Here is a 23,396-nt window from a genome sequence, read left to right as displayed (position 1 = left end):
TAATCGGGGAAATGATGGGGCAATTAGTTTGTGATTTGTGGGGATTTTCTTGACCGGTCGCTTCACCATCATGCAGATGTCATTTTGTAAAATAATGAACGTCGGCTCTAATCTAGTCGAAAACCGCCAATTTGTGTTTGCGGTTCCTGGATAAAGGCAGGTGAAAAAAGTCCCGTCTAATGGCACTGATGAAAGTTTGATTGACGGAGATGGGTGGAAAAAATTGCGTTTAGCGGCAAAGGCGATAATAGTGGCATTTTTACAGGTTTAATTGGATCAAGTTTGTAATTTGTTTCATGTTTGTGATTCATGTTTCATGGGCAGGTGCCGGGTCTAAAGTTTTCGACTAAATTGCTTCCTGAAATTGTTTTAGCGAGGTGTCCGTTCGGTTATATATTTAATAAAACTATACACCAAATTTTATGAAAGTTACTACAATTACTTTATATCAATTACAAAATTGTTGCTTATACAATGTGTTTTTTAATTATTCTCATCTTGTTAACTTTGATACTAAAATCTTCTGTCAATAAATGTCAAATCTGTCAGTTGTGAAATTCATTTTTTTTAATTTCGTTAAAATGTAACTAAATTGTTACACTGTGTAAGAAAATACTTTTATTATCGAAGCTTATTTCCGAATTGGAGACAATAAATGGAAAATTCGATGTCTAAACGTCGGTAATTAGTTCTATAAAGCGACATATTGTAATTTTACTGAGAAATCCACAGGCGACTAGATGAGAATCATTCTAACACACATTGTACAAGCATATAATAAAGCAGAATAATATATTTTAATATAATTTTTCTACGATTTTGTCTGTGTACTTCTTGTATACTTGTAAATCAAACAAAAAATGTTCTGCAACAAAAAGGCTTTTAACTATAAAGGCATTATCTACAAAAATATATTTTTTTGATTTAATGATTTTTTTGGTCTAAAATTTTTGACTATTTTTGTCATAATATTAAATTATATATTCAAACTTAGCGTTTATTTTATCGAAACCAATTCTTTTTAAAATCTGTTAGTTTTTTATTGACCTAAAAAACATCAAAAATTGTTGTTTCAAATTAAATTTAATGATTTCTTAGTGATTATGATTATTTTATCAAAAACTGCTTTACTTTATGAAATAATTTGCTATAGTTATCTATTATATTTTTCTTAATGAAAAATAAAATAAAATTATTAATTATTCTAAAACAAACGATACTTAAATAAAGTTTTGTGTAAAAATGCGTAAAAAAAACTTATGCATTTTTTGCATAAAATAACTTATTAAAAATCGTTTGTTTCAAAACTACATAAAAAAATAATAATTCTTTTAGCAGCTATATCTTAAATACATACTTACCTACCCCCAATAAGTAAAAAATTGTAAAAAAAAATTTCAACATTTATAAAGAAAATAAAAATATTTGAAAGCAAACGCTCATTTCTGTGTGATTATTAGTTCTTGAGTTTCTGATGCGTTTCAAAATACTTTAAAACTTTGAATAATAAATAACACAAGAACTTTATATGAAAACGAAGTTGACCAGACAACACTTAAAACAATTAATTCAGTCATTCACGAACTCCAGTGCGAAATCTGGATTTACCTAAAATTACAATGTGTGGTAATTCAGTAATTTAATTTGTTTTAATAAAAATTAAATTCATTAAATTTTACTTACATGGCTTTATGGCTTAGTTATTCTCCCTAAGACATAAGAAACTATTTCATTCTAAAGAAAAAACTTATAAAATATACAGAGCCCATATTAATTTGTATTTAATTAATGTTTCACTGCATGGTAACAACGTGTCTACATTTCATTCTAGACGGTAAACTTGTACAAAAATTAAGAATATTTGGTAAATTGTGTCTATAGCTCGCACAAGCACACGATTAATCACATTTAAATAAAACGCAATAGAATCTTGCTTTCGTAAAATAATAATAGATACTCGTATTTATTTAAGAGAACAGTTCAAAAGAGTTTGGAGTTTGTGTTTAATTTTTTTTAGCAAAAACTCATTTAAGCCAAGAAGTTTGTGAAAATTGTGGCCTCGGGACGCAATGAATAATGCCATTTCAAGTGCAAGTAAATAAATATTACAAATGATTTCCTGCAATTAAATATAATTTTATGCACAAGACTAGTTGGTGGTTCGTTAGGTAATAAAAATTTGCTTATTTCTTCGGAATTACGTTATGAAATATTAGGTTTTCCACATCGTAGCAAATTACAAGGCATTAATTTTACCTTATATAGGTACAGTGTGAAACCTTTCGCTCGTGATACTTACCTTTCTAGTGCCTTTTTAATGATTTTTTGTTCGTTTCGCGTGATAGCGTTGCAGATTGCAAAAAGGCCCTCATGTTCGATGCTGTTGCCGTGATGAATGATACAGGTTAGGCGTTTATCGAGCGAATAAAGATCAAACCGTGCGCCACGTTGTGTGAGACGGACGGGTCTCGGATACCGATTATAAGGCTTGTCTTGATTATATGTTTTGATTTTTGTAATGTATCTCCAAGACAGTGTAATCACTGTGCTCCAGGCAGGGTGATATATTCGGCCATCTCCCCAGACGAAGTGACCAGCGAAAACTTGCCATCATCAAAATTTCGTGTCGTTTGTAAAATTATTTCCATGTGAATAAATTGACACGCATGTGGTGCCCTTCCTCATGGTCACGTCTCCATTGGTCCAACCCGGCCCCGCCTCCCACCCACACCATGGCCCTTCTGATCTTACCACGAAGATACTGTCGGACATTTTCCCAATTAGTTTTCGTGAAGCAATAATAAAATTTATTACGGATGAGGTTGTAATTTTGTGGTCTGTCGTCCATCAGATTTTCAATCTAAAAGAGTGTACATAAATCTATCCAGCCGGATAAATAATATTTTAGATTCAAATGGTTATGAGACCAGTTCGATAGAAGAGCAGGCAAACAGACAGGGCTTGCCCCAGGGCTATAATTATAGTAATAACAGATTCACTAGCCATAAAAGCCGATATTACAATTTCCATACTTCTTGGAGAATGCGTTTTATGTTGTTCGCTTTAGATTTCGACCTGATTCGAGACAGCTGCGGATGGCTGCCGGGTTTGGGGTTGAATAAGAAAAATGCGGTTTCGGCTCAAAACAACTTTATTATTACGTAAGAAAAATCTGCAGGAATGCTACAAAAGTGAAGGAGTGTCTTCAATGCTGGGATTAATAATTTATGATCGGTAATGAAACACTCAGACTCGTCACTCTTTTGTCCGCCGTGGTATGGAATTATGTACAGGGTGCTGAATTTTTGATGACTTAAACAAAGCAGACAATAAACAACTGAAGAAATAAAACATGTGCTGTAACGGAATTTATCGACTTGAACCGATTTACGTCCAAACCAACGGATTTCTATTATCGAATAACGCTTAAACCAATTCCACAAAATTGGCTGTTTCAGTATTTTTATTGTCACTTCAGAAAAAAATAAAATGTCACGGCTGATTTTGTTTAAAAAACAGGATAAACGTTATTTTAGGTACACTCTTTTTTATTATTTTGAAAGTTTGCGGTCAACGAAAAAAATGTTGTAATCAACTCATATGTTAATGAGTGATTAATCTTTCTAGAGGCACTCGCTATGGTTCGTTCGTGCTTTAAACAGTAGGTTATCAGACGCCTTCATTAACGAATTAATTTATTAAATAACTGTTAAAGTCCGTGTGTTTTTACATTGGTCTATCCAACTTTTTTATATAGGTAATCACGTTATTCGAGTATTTTTAAAAAATTACTCTATACCACTAATTTTTTTAGAATTTTTCTACAGTTCTTTCTAATTAAAATTAATTAATCAATTCATTCATTATTATACTAAGTACTTCTTGTTACTTCTTGTGTCATCTTTAAACAAACAATGCTTAAGTGTTATACTTTGTGCTAAAAAATCTGTAAAAAAAAATTAAATACTTAAAAAAACGTAATTCTGGTGTTACCAAAAAATTTTTGAAAATGTTTTGCTCGAAAACTTTAGGTACTTAAACATCGTTATTTAAGAATAACATTAATTAATTTTTCGATTAATTAACACTTTAATATTTTTAAATATTAATATTCTTAGGGCCGGTTTATAGAACTCATATAGGAATAACTTACTTATCAACTGTAGGTACTGTATAAAAATGTTAAAAAAAAACTTTTTATATTAAAAATTATTAGCGGTTTAAAATCTTCGCATTTCTAATTCAAAGACTTCATAATACCTACTCGAAAATATAAATTAAAAACGTCAATTTTTTTTCAGAAAGGAAAGATCAACTTTTCGGAACAAGTACGGTAAACATTTGAAAAATGTGATTGTAGGTACTATGAGAAAGTAAGCTACATTATATCTAAATAGGTTTTAAATTTAGTTTTTGTTTCAAAAAATCATTGCTTTTTGTCTACCAGAAAATTCGACTAATTCTGAATGCATTTAATACATTCAAAGCCTCTTATTTATAAAAATCGACTTAATTACGAACTAAATGTGTTATCTAAAGAATCTTTAACTTAAACACTATGTTCACTCGAAAATATGATAAAGGATAGGCAATAAGTCTAGTAGTTTTAATTTTTTAAGCGCTTTAATAACTTGTGTTAAATGTCGAACGCTGTCAATTTTAATTCACATAGTTGACGAATTCTCTAACGCAAATTTTTTACACCTATATATTTCATGGTTTTTTAAATTAAAAACTAAATAATTGTTAAAAAAACTAAAATTCTTAGGTATTTGAGGAAAGTTTAGGATCTGTTAATTAATAGAGTATATTTCAGAAAAACGTGAACTGGTAAGTGTTAGATAAAGTCTGCTAACGAGCTCGTCGCAGGCGCTAATCCATTTATTGCATAATTTGTAAATAATTGCACATTGTCGAGTTTTGCCATAATTTATGTCTTTAGCTATGAACGTTGTAATCAAAACCGAATTAAAATGGCTTAATTAGTCGGTGAATCTTCTCTAGCACCATGTTGTACGTATTCACATGCAGAGCATTCCTTTATGTAAATGTAAGCCAGAGCGTGGATTGGATGCTTGAGGCGAGCCGCTCCAACAGCCAATGACTTCACAATCCGACACAAGTAAAAACATTCACAGACCCACCCATCCACCCAGAAAAAATAATCATTAAAAATACATCAGGTCCAGACCGTCTGTGTACACATTCTTATAATTAACATTGTTTTTGTTGGTGTGTCTCACGATTCGTCCATCACACCCTCGACAACCCTCAATTACATCACGAGCCTGCTTTTTGATCGGACGACTAAAACAAATTCAATTTTTTCCCATCAATTTTTCATTCGCGCGCAAGACAATGACAAATTAATTTATTTAAAAATAATCAACGTGCACACGCCAAACAAACGAAACGTGAACACACAGTCGAAAAAATGGAGTAATGACGAGCCATCAAACGAGCTCGTTACGTACCAAAGCTAATTACAACGACATACAAAAGTGGATATAGAAAACAAACAGCAGCTAGACGCAGAAGGCCATGACGTATGTTTACATCAATGTAAAAAATCGGACTTTCTCACAGAGCCCCACGATTCCTAGAAACCTGACACAGTGAGCCAAGAAAGAAAAATGGTCAAACTCGCATACGAAACACGCGATGTACATTCAACAAAGCGAAATGCACGAAAATAACCATGTCAGTCACGATACATCCCAAACGTACATTCCATGAGAAAAACAACACATCACCAGCGCCATTTCGAAGGGGAAATTTGAAAGGGCTGAATACCAGAGGTCGCGAGAAATCGACGCTTGAATGTTTGCACTACAATTCAAGCGGAAAAGTGAGAGTAAAGAGCAATCAATCAGTCGACGCTTTACGGAAAAAAGATCACAGGAAAAATTCAAACTTAGAAACAAAGAACAACAAGTATTTTGTTATTGTCAAATAACTTCTAAAGAAATTTATCAAAAGACCAGAAAATAATTTATTTATGACCTGTTTTTGTTGTGAAGTTTTACAAAAAGTCTTTCAAATCTTTACAGAAGAGTATGAGACATGTTTTTTCAAATAAAACTTCGTAGAATAGTAGGTAATAGGTATTGGTAAATATTTGGAAAAACTTGCAATGTCTTTATTTCAAATTTGTTGCAATAAAAATTACAGTGGAATACAATACAGTAAATTAATTTTTTTTAATTTTGTCAACACTTTTGAATTTCATTTTTATTGAATTATTTATTGTACATGTTTATATAAAACTAGCCACCATTTTGCAAGATAAAATCAATCAGAAATTTAAACTTCTTGTTGGATTTCCTTGGCGTAGAAAATAAATAAAACAAAATTTAAAAATCCCGACACACCAAACCTTTATTTAAAAACACTACGCGTTTCAACCACAAAGTGGTCATCCTCAGGTGAGAATATAAACTTTATATTTATTTTATATTCTTTATTTATTTTATATTTTATATTTATATTTTTATATATTATTATTATATATTATTTTATATATTTTTATATTTTATATTTATATTATTATTTTATATTTTTATATTTTCACCTGAGGATGACCACTTTGTGGTTGAAACGCGTAGTGTTTTTAAATAAAGGTTTGGTGTGTCGGGATTTTTAAACTTTGTTTTATTTAATCAAAAATTTGTTGCTTCAAAAGTCAGATCTGTAAAGTTTTCCTTAAGTTTGAGGTTTTTGAAGATTTTTTGACAAAGTTTAGAGAAATAAACAAGTTTCTAACTAAAAAATGAACAACGATATATGAACAAAAGCACACAAAATTTGCTGAATTTTGATCTGAAGTTGAACGAAATTATGCAAAACTTTTGTGTTTCAGGTTGAAAAACATGTTTTTTGACCAAATCTGAAATTTTTTATTACGCATTTCGCAAAATAAGTGAGTTTCTGACTAAAAAGTGAACCTAAAAAATAAGGAAATAGTGAGCTTAATTTTATACTTGGTGAGCAAAAATTCCTAAAAACGGCGTAAACTTCACAATTGTTTGAATCATTTTTGGCGGTTTTTTATGAGATTTATAACGTAATTTAGCAAAAACTTTGGCTTTTTGAGTCAAAACCGTGCCGAAAATAATAAAAAAAAACAAAACAATGTCATTTTAATACTTGAATTTTTCAGTAATACAGAAACTTCGAACTGAAAAATTATCTACACGCTTGGAAACTGGGAATTTGGTGAAAAATTAAAGCACTAAATTAAAAAAAGTGCTAAAACGTTTGGAGAAAATTTTTTATTTGCCGATTTTTGAATTGATTCGTTCAAAGTATTTGCCTAATTAAAACAGTTATAGTTTGTAACGTTGATTTAATTTAAAAAAATGTGTCAAAATCTTAGCAAAAAACATTGAAAGCGCCAAATAGGTAAAATATGACGTAAACCCAAACAAAAACACGTAAACGAAAACCTATCAGAAATAAAACCATAATGCGGCAAAAGGTAAGCACCTAAGGGCGCTAAATTGTAAACGTAAAACCACGATTTAATAAACGTGTTAATACCGTTCAATCAAGGGGATTACGAAGTAAATGTTAACATAAGAGCGTAACATAACTTAAAATAACTTTCTTATTAAATTTAAAAAAAATGACTTGACTTCATTCCGAGAAAGAACAGATTTGAACCGAAAAAAAACTTTATGTATTAAAAAAAATAGCGCCGTTTCGGTGCGTCAGAATTATGTGGAAAACGCCAACAAATATCGTTTTTCAATGAGCCATTAAATTCAATTTGTTGATGAGCTGATGTCTTAATGACCTAGAAAATTGAATAATCAATACGTGATTGGAGCAAAACAGTTATCAAATTTTCAAGTAAGGCAGTAATAATAATTAACCTCGTCACACGAAGATATTACGCTGATGATGACATAATTACACGGCAATATCACAAATCCCGCTCATATTGATTGTGCCATGTATTAAATGAGTCGATATTTAATTTCAATAATACTTGATTTTGTTAAAATATCGTATGTCGTGACACGTGAAAATCGATCCATGTACAAATAATTGGCTGAAAAAATGTGTCTGTGTATAAATCATTCCAAATACAAACTAGTTCATTTATAAATAAATAAACTTTCAATTTTATGCTGACGTTTCATTAAAAAGCGCTTTGTGTTGTTAATGTTATCTGATTTGATTTGTTGGTTCTAGTCCGAGCAAAATTGTGTTACAACAGCCAATGTGGGTATATGGTGGTGTATCAAATTATTATGCTTTTACGTATTATAGCTGTTAAAACTATCGGAAAAATAGATATTAGCATTAATAATTCAGTAATGACGTCAACGGTCTTGCAAACATTCTGGTGAATTATTTATAATTTTATGCTGGGTTCTATTTGCAATCAATCGTAATGCATACGGTTGTTTTTGAATGTTTTATTCCGCACTCAATCGCCCGATAGCGGTTTATCAAATGCACTCAAACGCACAGCTAATAATTATTATTAACTAGAGTTTATTTTATTTCAACAATTTTTCGACTTGCATTTGATCATTTTGCGGCGCAAAGCGCACTCTCGTCCATTATTAACTTGGAAAAGGCAGTGCCCGTTTCCATCAATAATTTACGCCTTTAGAACCGTAGTTTTAATCATAGTGGTGTAGTATCGTGAGAGATAGTAATTAAACAGGTCATAACTTTGTATATTTTTAACACTTGACTTAGATTCACTTTACCGCAGCAATAAATTTACGAAAACTCTGCCTGCCTTCGGTAATTAACGATTTTGGCCGTTGATTATAATTTGTGCCACGTCCTGGCAAATAAATTATTAATTCACACAACACCTGTAAATGTATTCATTTAATTGACAAGAAATGTTGGGTATTTCAGTTCAGGCGGCCATATTGTCCAAAGCGTTCGTCTATAACGTAAGTTCGTCCCCTCTTTTTCTTTCGGAGGCGATAGAGAAGGGGGCTGTGTAATCGTGTGTTTGAATTATTGTGAAAAAAAGTAATTACGATAACTTGATATAACACTACATCATACGTGATGTGCTAAGTACAGGCTCTGGGGTTATGATGGGGAATGATTTATTATATTATAGATGGTGCACCACCAATGTAATTTTATCGGGCCGTTCCTACCAGCAATGCGGACCTCCATCAAAAAATAAAATATATTAGCCTCGGTAAAACGGCGAGTAATGGAGGATAAAAGCCTTACTTGCCATTGGTTTATTTCCATAAATGGCAACTACAATAAATCAGGCATTTTTCGTTTGAGAAAAACGGATAAATTGCGCATGTTGAGTGTCTTGCAAATTTTTGCATATTTCTCAAAACTGCAACCTATAACTGCTCACTTTAATTACAGATTTCAAAATCTCATCAAAAATATATCAAATAGAAATACTTAACTATACAGTGCGTTCAAAAAGACTTTAGGTCAACTCTTGCTGTGAAATTTTGAACGTATGTTGATTTCTTACCATTACTACGAACGAAAATACTGACGTTGGAGAAAATCCCAAATAGCGCGTTTGACACTTCTACAGAATAAAACAATAATCAAAGACAATAAAATCCACAGCAAGAGTTGATCTAAAGACTTTTTAAACGCACCGTACCTAACAGCATTTTTGAGTAGCTATTGTGTTCATGTTTGTATTTAAATGAATAAAATTTATTTTAAATTTTGCTATAAGAAGGTGCAATACCTATAGAAAAACACATTTAAATTCTGTTACAGGTATGAGGAACATTTTTATCTCGATTTTCAATTATTTATTTTAGCTTGTAAATGTAAAGAAAATGTATATTTAGCAAAAATTATTTATTAGAAAAGAATGAAATATTTTTCTACAGCAATTACAACCAGTGAGTTAAATATTCTAAGACAATAAAAAAATGTTAGTCTTCTAGTATGTACCTTACCTAAAAAAACTACCACCCTAATTGTTTCATTTTGGCAAAGTTTCTAAAAAAAACTTGATTATACCTACTCAGATAATACAACGTGTTTTTAAATGATTCTCATCTAGTTAACTTTGAAATTGGTTTACATGTAAAAAAAATTGTGCCGCTTTACTCAATTGAATCCTCTGTCAATAAATGTCAAAGTAAATTATTAAGTAGATACTTATTTCTTATGTTATTTTAGAACAAACTATGCTTGTTTGCTTTTTTGTGCAGAAAGTCCGTTCTTTTATTAAAAATTTCTTGCTCAAAACATCATCAAAGCATCGCTGTTTTATAAAATATAACACCAGATATTAATATTTTCAATTAAAGAATTTAAAATCGAAGGAAACGTAGAAAAAATCTGAAAAAATTTGCAGACATAGACAAAAATATTAAGTAAAAAATAGTAAATGCTGAGTTCTGTACGAATATTGGTTTTTAAGATATACTCGTAAAATTATACTTTTGGTACTCTGTGCGTGTTCATATGTATTAAATTTTTAATTTCAAGTTTATAATAATATATTCGGTTCACTTTCATAAAAATCATTGTGGTGCAAATGGCGTACTCTTGGCATTAACTTTTACATGAGTTGTCATGGCAACAGGTAAGTAATTTGCACCACAATAGTTTTTATCAAAGTGAACTGAAAGTAGATACTTTATTATGTTTCAAAGCAAGATGTGAGATAGTTGCTAAACTAACTAAAACAAAAATATGTTTTTTTCTGATTTTTACCAACTTTATCTTCTTCTGAACAATGGATCAACATTTTACCATGTAATGTGGCGACTTAATTTTTAAAACCACATTAAATAAAAAAGAAAAAAATCTCAAACAGAAAAGAATAATTTTCTACAAATGTTTTATTTGTGTAATAGTTATTATTTGAATTTTATTTCGTATATGCGAAGGAAGGAATATTTTGGCCGCGTGATAAAAAATGAACACTAAATATAAATTAGCAGCTCGTTTGATGAAACGACAGCAATTGTCCGTGACCCCAAAAATCAATTCCGAACCGAATAAAATATGAATAAAACGGAACTTGTTTTAACACCTTTCATAAACACAATAAAATTATATTTAAATCATACAATTAGTATTAATTTAGGGAAAAATAACATTGTTTTATTAAAAAGTTGGAAACAAACGATTACTTTACCCGCATATAGTAAAATTATAAATTTTTAATAAAGCAAATTATAGAACGTCCAGTTTCAACAAACAGTTATTCAAGTATTGTGCTATGAAATGTGAATGGTTGCGCCACCTAATGACGACCATCTGAACCAGCAAGTCTCTCACTTATTTAATTTTATTCAATTATAATTATAACATTAATAACTAAATTAATATTGCATTTACTTTTTACAATAAATGTGATGCATGCAAACGCAATTTTATTCGGAATAACATCACCTTTTTTGTCCAAAACTGTAAATAATTTAATGATAACAAAAATATGATTGTTGCAGTAACAACTTATGCATTTTTAACACGCTACATTAAGTTTAATCGTGCGGATGCGAGAAATATGAGAAATGACAGAAAAATTGGCAAACCAAATCGCTAATTGCACTTGAAATTTCACACTTGAAGATTGGCAATGATTTGAAATGGTTTTATTTTTTCAGTTTTCAGTGGCCACATAATTAAGTTTCCGTCGGAAAGTGTGAACGATTTCCGTCACACAATTAGGGTTGAAACGCTGTGTAAACGCGGACATTTTTCAGTGGCATTATTATTTCATAAACTAAGTACAAATTGCTATACTTATCGCTGATAACAGGACCCAAGCATGTTATTTTCCACATATTTGCAACCTTTTCTTTTTCACCGTCCCTCATATTTTTTTTATTACGTTCCAGTATTCGGTAAGTTCGGACAGATAATAAATTTTCTTAATATATTTCTACCACACCCACATTTTATTCCAGCCGTCCAGTCGATTGATCGACTCGATTCAATGTTTTTTCAGCGGCCACTCCCTTGGCCCGCCGTAGATTTCATATCACATTTATGAATAAGGTATGAGGAGTTTTCTGAGTAAGATTTATTGAGCTTGCGTCAAAATCCGCCTAATTTACAGCGAAAAAACGGAAATATTTTTATGAGATTTTTCCAAAAATAGGCCGACGCATCAAACTTGAATAACTTAGCATTTTAAGCTTGGCTTTAGGCGGAGCCAGCTTTTCGTTTTTTAATCCTGGATTGCAATAGACATGCGGTGTCTAATTTAATTTCGCCAAGTCTGCGATAAATCATCAAGTTCCATCCAAGACTATTAGCATCAAGTTTCAGCCGAAATAGTTTGTTTACTTTTACAAAAAGGTTGCTCCGTAATGCAAAATATTGATTGTGAAAATTTAATGCTGTCACAGGAAAATGCAACGTGACGTCTTATTTTTACAAAAGCTACAAGTACATGCAACGTCTTCGCAGCAATTACATGTCATCATCTTGTTTAATAAAAATACAATAATAAAATATAACTAGCATTTAACTAAGTATGCAGTGTGGATTTAAATTACAACCATTTCAGCGTAATGTGGGACATAAAGATGCGTGCGATTCGTAGAAAAGGGAACAAACATGATGATTATGGCAAGGAACGCAGTATGTAATGATATTTTAAACCAGGAGATACACATTTTTTATTTAGAAAGAATTTTTAAATATCCTTCAAAACGTTCAACATTATTTGAAGAAAAATAGTTTGGCATTCTCTATTTTACAACAATCACTTCCTAAGACTAATAAATTTTTGGTTTTCTCAAAATATCTTGTCATTGGCTCGATTTAAAACGAACTAATTTTTAGCAATTATTGCAGGAAATAAAGTTTATCAAAAAATCTTTTCATTACAAAAAAATATAAGTCAATAAAAATTTAATACATTTTTTTTTAATATTGGCTCGTTTTTAGATAATTTTTTTGAAAAATATTCGTAAAATTTTCTTGATTTTTGCAAAAAAAATCATCGTTTTAGTAAAAAAAACTTATCCTTAGATTAATTCCAGTTCCTAACGAATTTAAAAATTTTCCAGTAATTCTATGCTTCCGTATTACTGCCTATAATTCCATAAGTTATCAAGAATTCATTTTAATTTAAATATTTATTTATTTTTTGTTTTCTATTTATTCTTTGCATACTGTTATAACCTCGTTTAAGCTGCTTCTATTGCTACAGCAAAATAAGTGTAAAAATCTGAATGTTTCCAAATGATTTTGCTCGTTTTTATGTGAGAATGAGAAAATAAACATTTCTCAGCAGTGTTGGGAAAATAAAGCGATTTGAACGATTTTTATGAGCCGTTCTGATCGTTTTAAAGACAAAAATCATTAAAACTCAACAAATTTCTAAAAAAAAATGTTCAAAATGTGACTTTCTCGGCCAACTAAAGCTGTTTGAGATATTCTTTATTAATGAGATCAAAAAGATTAGCAGAGATCGATCAGAGTTTATTCTATCAAATTTCCGAAAACAATTTTTGTTGTATTAAGTTAGATTCGATAAATTTAACAGTTTAACGGGTAAAGTACACAATAAAATTCTCCAATTTTTATGAGATGTTATTGTGGACTCTGTATCTATGTCAAATATAAAAATAATAAATTATAATTCTTAATAATGCTCCCAAAGTTTTTAAAAAAAAAATTATAAGTAATTAATTTATTTTAATAAATGGGCAAGTTTTTTGAAGCAATTTTGAGCAAATTAAATTAAACAAAATAAAAAAGGTAAAACTAAGACTCCAACAAAAGAAAAATAAGGTGATTCGAGCATTAAAGGCTCGATTATAACAGAAAGATCGATATTTTTTAGCGCCAAATGTAAAAATTTTCGATTTTGGTCAAAATGAGACAAAATGCGCAATTTTAATCACTTAACGTATTTTTCAAAAAAGTGTCGTTTTTGATCCAAAAGCAATTTTGGTCGTTTTTCAGCTAAAAAAAGATTTAAGTTATTTTCAAACTCCGATAAACCACAAATAATTCCAGAAATTCCAGTAACTTCACACTATTCAAATAATTTCAAGCAATTACGCTTGAATTAAATATTTATTTATGCAAATAGGTTCAAAATCAAGAGCCCCTTGCTGTTTGAAAGTCTGAGAAGAAAAATTAAAGTGTAATCAAATACAGAGATAAAGAAACACAAGCTGCTGAAAAAATAAAAAATATTTTTTTCATTTTATTTTATACTAAACTGAAGCTGAGATCATTAGTGTCTAGTTTTCAAATTGTAAGTTTGTTCTAAAATTTCGTTAGTTTATTTAAATCCCGAAATTCGAAGTAAATTCGCCCCTGCGGCAGGAACAGGAACCAGAGCCCTGGTTTCCGGTGTACAGCAGGATTAAGTAAGGCAAAGCACGACATTCGGCCATCACGTACAAAAAACAGTTGAGATAGATTTGAGGACGAATATAAGGGCGAGCGAACATCTGCCGGGGATGATGGACATGCGAGATGGTCGCCTTTAAAACAATGAAATTTCAGTCACATTTAGAAAAAGCGAATGCCCATCGTTTCCGGCATAAAAAATATATAATAATATATGTACGTTTGTAGACGTCGGAACATAAGTAATAATTATACGTCTGTTGAGTTGGCTCGCCTGCCTTCGGGCCAAGGGCTAAAGCCGGCATACAGTTGCGCTCTATCATTTTAGGCCCAAATTTGTGTTTTGTACAAACGAACGCGGCGCCGAAGAGCCTTTCCGATTCTTTTTTGCTTTTGTTCGTTTCTCCGGTCTTGCAATTAGGAGAAAAACGAGATTTATTACGAATTCGATCGCGATTCCTTTATTGTACGCACGTAATGTTTTAATTTGCGCGGATTAAATCTGGGATTATAAATGTAATTAAATTATTTTAATTTGAATAATGATGTGTGTAATGAGATTACGCGTAATGTTTATTTAAATTTCGCAATTACAACTAAATGAACTCATTATTGTTATTAACCAGATCAATCTCCACCCGGTATAATAACAAATTACTTTTACACAATTATTACAAAAATCATGTTATTTTTTTAATTATTATAATGTGAAACCTCACACAGATCTCGATGTAATAATATTATTTCAAATATTTAAAAGTTTCACTCTTCGTCAGCCGTCGCATCGCTTGAAATCATTCTAGTTTCGTCTATTTTCAGTCAATCTCACTAAATTAATTTTGCGGTAAATGGAATTAATTTGGTAGTTGTGATTAAGTACTTAGATTCTCATTTAAATGCAAATTCGCTTTTTTACGCAGACTTTTATTTAATATCCGCATTAACACGAACAGCGTGTTTGTTATTTTCTCCGTAACATTTCCCTTAACAATTTTTTTGCTTTATTCATTTGACAGAATAGTTGTTAGTGTTTTTATTATTCCCAATCGTTTGTTGCAGTGACAAGCGTGACCTTTGAAGTAGGTGTTGGTATTTATAAGACTTTGGGCTGATTTAAACCAGAAATAAACTAATTTGAATTAAGTACCAGAGATAAATTAAAATTTATAGCAAATAAATTAAATAATTTATTATTTGCAAATATTTTTATTTACCTATTTAGTGCTACTTTACCAAACATTTAATTGCAATTAATTTGGAGTCTTATACTTAATTTAACGATTGTGAATATCAAGTAATTAAATTTATTTGGCTTTCTGAAAACCAACCCTTACTCCGTATTTTTTGAGATAAAAGTGATTACACTATTATTAATTAAGTAGGTAATAAATATTCTAACATCGATCCTAACTAAAACATACATTTTAATTTAATTTAGTTAATAATTTTTTTAAAGCATGTCACATTTATTGTTGCTTTCTGGATTAATTAATTGTAAATGTAATCAAAAAAATTCAAAATTCATAAAAATTTTGATCAGTAAACACTTCTAAAAACAAGTTTTCTGTAATTAATTAGATTTGATTAATTTAACAAAATTTAACATAACTTTTGTGTGTGACAACTTTTACGTATACACTTTTTTCTATTTTCATGAGATTTTATTGTCCTAATTCGTCTTCAGCAATTGTTAAAAATATAAGAATATAAAAAGCTAAGTTGAAATGAAAAATATAATCCCTATTATATTTCCATTCTTTAGAGTAAATAATAATTAAACTATTTGAAAAACTAAATAACTAAAAGCAAGTTTAACCAAATAAAATTTTTGATAAAGAGTAATTAAAACAAAAATAGGAAAAATTAAAATCTTATACAGGGTCCGGCAAAGTATGAAACCAAGCTTTTTTTGTTTAAATTCTTTACTTTACAAAAAAATTAGTTAGTATATCTTGAAGAGCGTTGAAAATGATTGAAAAATAAAATGTTTTAAAATTCCTTTTAGTTTTGGAGTTACGTAATTTTTTTGTTAAAATCACGATCTTTTTTTTATGGTCTAAAATAACTCTTAAACATTGTTTTATAAACCAGAGAATTTTTTTAATAAGGGTATTAAAGTTGTATTTAAGCATGTCAAAAAAAGCTGTAAAAAATTTGGAAAAATTTAATTCTACAAAAAAGGGCACATTTTTAACGCACTAAGTAACAAATTAATAATACATGCAGCATGTTATAAAAAAACCAAATAAAACATAGTTGATTTATTTTGGTTATTGGTTCAATGATAATAATGCCATTAATCAAGGCATCATCAGATGCACTTTCCTCGCTCTGTAATTAAAAAAGTCATATATGTCAAGTATGGAACCTTGCTGGTCTTTTAATTCGTATCCAAGTCCCAAGTAAAAGGATTATTTATCGTACCAACATCCTGCAACGGTCACAACGCTACTAATTAGCCGACTACCTGTATCAAAAGAAAAAATCGTAACTGCTCATTATCGGAGTCCTCCTCAGTGGACTTTTCCGTGAAATTTTCGACAATATTTCAAATCGGTGTTTGAGAAAAGAGTGAAAACAATAATTTCCATCTACCCTTCCCGCTTATTATTAATCAAAAGCTTAGCACCCCCGAATTAGAGGCTCCGTTTCCCGAAAACTATCAAAGAGAATATTAATTAGGCCATCTCCTGCCACTCCACAATTACCACACGGTTAAAAAAGGAAAAGTGGCAATTAAAAATTACCCTAAAACATATTTTAGCAAAGACGGCAGTAGCTCAGCTAGCCGGTAATTAAACACTGCGCTTAACGTTTAAGTTAATCATTAGTTCACTGTGCACACCACCAGAGGGCCCCTCGGTAAGCGTTCCATCCGATGTTCTTTTGTTTTGTTTTTGGCGCCATCTTGCTGCGGGCGCATTCGGTAACCAACAATTATAGTCTCGGTGCTTAGATATATTACTACTTCTTAACTTTATGGTTTTCGAGGTTGGCGGAAAGAATGATTAAAAGTGAATTAAGAAGTTGGCACTGATTGACAGATGGAAGATGGCACTGCACACGCGATTTTTGGCGCGTCGCGATATTTTTGGGGGTGGCGAAATTTTGGATTTTGTGTCAGGGACATTGTTGTCGCCGCAGCCGCCACGATCGAACTAAAGTAGGCTGCTAAACATGCTCCCAGAGTAATTTGTGACGAAATAAGGGGAAAATTATAAAATTACATTGCTCGCTTAAACTACACTCTTTATTTGTGGCTGTGTGCCAACTCTCCGCTTCTCTAGTGAGGGATCGATACGTTCGAGAAAGTGAGAGGCCAACAATTTCTACAAACCACATTTTCTTTTATGTTTTTTTAAAGCAAATTTTGTTATAAAGTCTCTATAAATTAGATTTTTTTCCGACAGAATGTGAATAAAAGCATAAAAAACATAACTAATAAAACTACTTTTTTTAAATATTTACTCACAAATTGAGTAAATAACAAGTTTTTCTATAAAAATTGCATACCATATAACAAGGCTTCTCATTGGTCGAAACACCCCCCCACCACATTCAGGCTCCGCCCCGTGCCTAAAAACGTGGTCCAGAGTATACATCTCTGTGCTTTTTTTAGACAAAAATCTTCTCTTAGACCTCCTTGCTTTATAAAAATTTTATCTGTTTTATATTGCTCTTAGAAATAGATTTTTTTTAATAATAAGAACCTATAACATAAGTGAAGAAAATTATTTCTGTGAAAACAAATCTGTTTAAAAAAAATAAATAAGTTAGATCTTTAATCTTCGAATAAATCTTTAACTATGTTTTAAAAAATACTAAAATTCTTCAAAATAAAAAAATACAATTGTGGACACGGTTTAAAAACCTTTATACTCGTAAACACTCGAACAATTTTGGTTAATGTTTGACAACATTTTAGAAATTCATTGCGTGTTTGTTTAAAAAAACTTGATAAAAGTACGCAAAAGTAGCATTATTTTAAACATCTTTTTTGGCCAAAGTTTGTAAAATAATTACTTGCTTTACTGGATAAAAACCCATTGACTAAATCTTTTGTAAGCAGTGCGTAATTGGAATCATTTCCATACATAATTTTAAAGACTTTTCCCGAATTACCAAGTTAGTTAGTGACAAAATTTTAAGAGAAAACAAACTATTCATGTAAAATGTCAAATAATTTTTTTTACTTAAAACCGTTAACACATTTAACACTTTTTTAAAATTTTACTAAAAGTTAGATTTTTTTAACTGAAACAAATTTTCAGTACAAAAAGACTTAGGATTATAGCCAAGTTTTGACTCGATGCAATTTTGTGTAGAATTTCAGATTAATAAATTATTCTCACAGGGTGGGATTAAAAGTCATGTGGGTGGTTTTGTATAAAAGATTTATTTACAAAAAATAATACAAAAACAATAAAAATCTGTATTTGAAGCCAATCTGCAAACCTTCTTAACAAAAATGCTGACTATTAACCAAATGGAAACTTTTCCAAGTTAAAAGAATCTTTTCTGACTTGGTAACTTGTCTTCTTGGCCACCCTCACCTCATCTCGAGGCGCCAAAGACAGGCACCTCGTGCCCCTTGCAGTTATCGGTGCTTCCTTCCGTTTAAAATTTCATCGAAAACACGAACTCAAACATACCTTTCAGAGAACTGTGAATAATTAAACAAAGTGAAACCATTCGACCGCTTATTCCATTATTGATAAATCAGCAGCACGCTATTCGTGTGCATTGAGAAGGCATTCCTCTCCCATTCCCAGCCAAAAAATCGCCTCCTCGCTCCGGCCCTGTCTTAAAAATTCATTCAGAAAAGCGGACGCCTGAAATCGCCTTGTTGGCACACGGCCACCACGGAATTAACTTTTTTCATGCGGTCGGGATAATTTGAGTCAATTACGCCATTATAATAATCGTATATTGTACGTAGAAGGGGTACGAGAGAGTATCACCTATTTTCCTCGAACTGATATTTTATGAAAGGAAAACTGGATTAAACACCGTTATGGATTGATGCGAACCTGCAATTGGGACTATTGCTGAAATGACCGGTTCTTTTGTTTTGTCAACGATTCAGCGAATTAAACGATCAATCGGATAAATGCTTCTCCCTGTCATCCACAGTGCACACGCATGTAAACCCAGCGGCTAGTTATTGCCCACGTGCTAATTTATTTTTTTTTTCAGAGTTTTAAGCGATATTGTAATCTAATTTTAAATAGAAAAATTAAATTGAGTCTTTTAAACAATTAGTTAACATTTTTTAACTTTTTTAAAAAAGTACGTAAATAAAAAAGATGACGTTTAGTATTTGATTTAAATAAAAAATTAGTGAAAAGGTTGTAGTCTGCAAAACCGCACCCAAAATTTCGAACCGATTTCAGTAGTGTTTGGTGGGCCTGAAGTTTTTATCTGTGGCAATCTTCCTCCGGTTGGTATTACATATGGAACAATGAGACTAATAAATCTATTAGAATTTATTAGGGGCAGTCCTTTCGCGATACAATCAAAATATACCCACACCACAGGCACTCAATAATTCATCTGTCAATGAATTCATGAATAATACAATACGGCCACGGTACATACTGCGTGTTTTTATTTCCTATCTTAATCATTGTAATTTCAAATATATAATTATAAGTCTCCTGAATATTTCTTATATTATACATGCTACTGTGTAGAGATATGCATTAACAATCAGCCAGCTCGTTCTTCCGAATTAATAACACGGCAGAGCCTCCTCGCAACATTCCCATTATTCACGTGAATATTCAGACTGCCTCGAGTAATGGTCCTGTTTTATGGCTTATATGCTGAAGGAGGAGGAATGGGCTAGACGTGGAAAACACAAGCGCTGCCGTAGGGGCTACTTACTAGTGCTGCAGCGACTCGGAATTAAATTAGGAAAAATAACTTATTATACTGGAATTTATTTGCATTTCATTTCGTATTTATTATTATGGGAATAAATTAAATTTCACTCCTTTCTCAGTATTTTACCCATAATTAGGGTAATTACCGGCTCTTTTGCATCTTTAATTGTGCTCCAGCTCTTTTTACATCAAACGCACATTTTCAATATCAATACCAACTCTCGGGCGAAAAGCGCATTTCTTCCCCAGGCTGCGTTTATACGCTTTCGAGACATTTTCATAATTGCATTGACACTGTCAACCGCTATAAAGATCCGTTCCCTGATAGCTGGTCGCCTTAAGGGAAACAGTGTGATTTCTAAGCCGTCAGATGGCGCGAAATTTATTTTTCTATTCACTTTTTTCGAAAACGCAAAAAGTTTTATAGAATCGTAATCAAAATTTCCATTTCTTGCCGAATTTTGTAAAATCTTTTGTCCTGCCTCAATCATCTCATGGCTGGACTGCTTAAACGCGGCTGTGTACATATTAGCCACCAGCAAAATATTTTTAGTGATATAGAAAAAAATAAATTTCAAGTCACCAACAAAACATTTATGGTTTAATTAATTGGACAGACAAGCATTTAACTGTATTTTTTGTTTTGGAAAAAACGGTCAACCTGATATTAATAAACTTTACAAAAAATTCTTACTACCTACATTAGATTTTGTATCTATTAGAAAAAAAAATTAACTCAATATTTAGTCTTTACTGAAAGATTGGATTTGTCTGTCTTTTTTTCAGATGCTATGCAAAATTTTTAGAACTATGTATTTTTGTACATTTATGCATCCGAGTTTTTTTCTACAATTCCTTATCAATAAATTGGAAATATTTATAATAATATATAATTTATAATAATTAACCAAACTGTCGTTCTAAAACAAACGATGCTTAAATAATGTTTTATGTAAAAAAAATTAAAAGAAATTCACGTACGAGGACCTAAATACAGAAAAAAAATATTTAATAGTAAACGTGAATTCTGGATTATTTTACAAGTAGTTTCTATTTGTTCCGTCGATTTGTTCAGTCCTTATCAGTTTTTTTGTCAAGCTTTTTCTTGGAATGAGAAGCAGGTGTACTTGAGCTTCCGAGAAAATCTTATCTATATCAGAGAATTTAATTGCACAAAATTATTATTTGCTGTCTCAGCTTTCTCAATTTCTATTATTAAAAATCTTCATGACAAATTGACTTTTTGTTTTCCAAAGAGAAAAGTGGATTTTGACGTATTCTAAGCTGTTGATCATTTATCTATTTTTCAATTTTTGGGCAATGGAAAAAAACACACAAAAATGACACAAAAAAACATCGCTGATGCTTGATGCGTCACTAAATTCAGTTAAATAAGTCAAACTTAGTTATTATTTATGGCCAAGCTTTACATGATGACTAATCAAGTCTTGCATCCTCTTATTTCCAACTTTCAATCAGAACAGGCAATTCAGCGACTTCATCCATATTCATGATAGGAGCATAAGAAAAGTTGCCATAAAAACAAAGTTGAGTTCACTTCCTGCAAAGCTTAACACATTCCTGAATAAAATCTATTACACAACGTGTTGAGCTTCTTATTGTCCAGCATCAGAAAACAAAATTTTTTCGTTTTGTTTATACCAGAGCAGTCCCCGTCCTTGTCACACTAATTGCCCACTTCAAAGTATCGCGGCCACAGCTCCTAGTCACTAATTACCGTTTCATAATTAGATGGTAGCAGTGTTTATAGCTATTTGCAAGCGGCGATTTTTACTAAACCACCATCACACCTTTCCATAAGCCAGAGAGATCCAATCTCAACATAAACTAACGATTTATGTGCGCGATAAAAGCGCGCGACATATTTTTCCATTGTGTATAATTTTTTTCTCGTGCTTAGATAATCTCTGACGTCTCTATGCTTGATTTTCGAACATCATGTGAGTGGTACCCAAGGTACCGCCCATACCTCCGGCGATGTGGTAGAGACGGCCATGTTATCGGGGCCGTAGGGGCCACAACCGGTCTTACATTTACTTTTGCATCGTAAACAGCAACTGCTGTTCACTTCTTGTGGCGAAAAAAACGCACACAACTGCGAGAATCGTATCATTACGAACAGGGAATTCGACGTTTTTGCTCCCACATTGCGTGAACGATTTTTTCATTCCCAGAGATTTATTCCGGCAAATCTATACACAAGAAAGACGAATTTTCAACTGAAAATTGGTAAATTTCAGATCAGATTGGTTGGCATCTAATGTATTTTCTGACAAATTTAAAATTCATTACCATTTTTTAATCGAATTTAAATTCTCTGTTACCAATACAAGTCTCCAACAAGTACAGTTAAATATTATTATAAAAAATATTTATAAAACTTATTGAAATTGGGTGTAAACTGTATTTGTTCTAAAAATACAAAGCCAACTTGATTTTTTTTAATGTATTTTTTATAAAGAGCATTTTTGTGCTATGGTATAACACCTGCATACCTTATTTTAGTCGAAACTTAAAAAAATACCGAACAAATAAAATTTGGAAAAATATAACATTTTTTTAGTTTATTGTTAGAGCTCTGCCGCTTGAAATTTGATCAAATAATAAGTATAAGTTAATACTATAATTGTTAAAAAACACTTTTAACTGAAGAAGAACACATTTTAATAAAAAAATGTTTAAACACGAAATACATGATTTTTATGTTACAAAAAATGTTCAATATAATTTCCATTGCAATAATGAATACGTTGAACAAAATTTAGCAAAAAATTAATTAAAATATTTTGCGAAATATTGGCAGTTTCGTTTTTTATTCGTTGTAGGTCTTCGATCGCTAAGTATTTTCAAAATTGACTTAGTTTTTTTTCTCTATAAACCTTTATTATTTTTTTTATTATTATTTGTTCAATTTAATTTACAAATTGACATGCATTTGAAGGTTAAACGATAAAAATTTTTTTCTTTTAAACTTGAAATCTTGCTACAGAAAAAAATGTTATATTACATTATATACACGACGATAAAGATTGTTCATCTGCTCATAAAATAAGTAATCAATCTCATTATCGTCTTGTATAATAAATAACTATAATCTTTATATTGTTAATATTGTAATTATTAATTTTTTCCAAGCAATAATGGATATTGAACGAATTTTAAAAATTGCGTAAAAAACCGTTTGTGTTTTAA

This window comes from Tribolium castaneum, chromosome 3 (assembly GCF_031307605.1).
Source record: "Tribolium castaneum strain GA2 chromosome 3, icTriCast1.1, whole genome shotgun sequence".
Classification (NCBI taxonomy): domain Eukaryota; kingdom Metazoa; phylum Arthropoda; class Insecta; order Coleoptera; family Tenebrionidae; genus Tribolium; species Tribolium castaneum.
Note: the sequence above shows the minus strand (reverse complement) of the source record.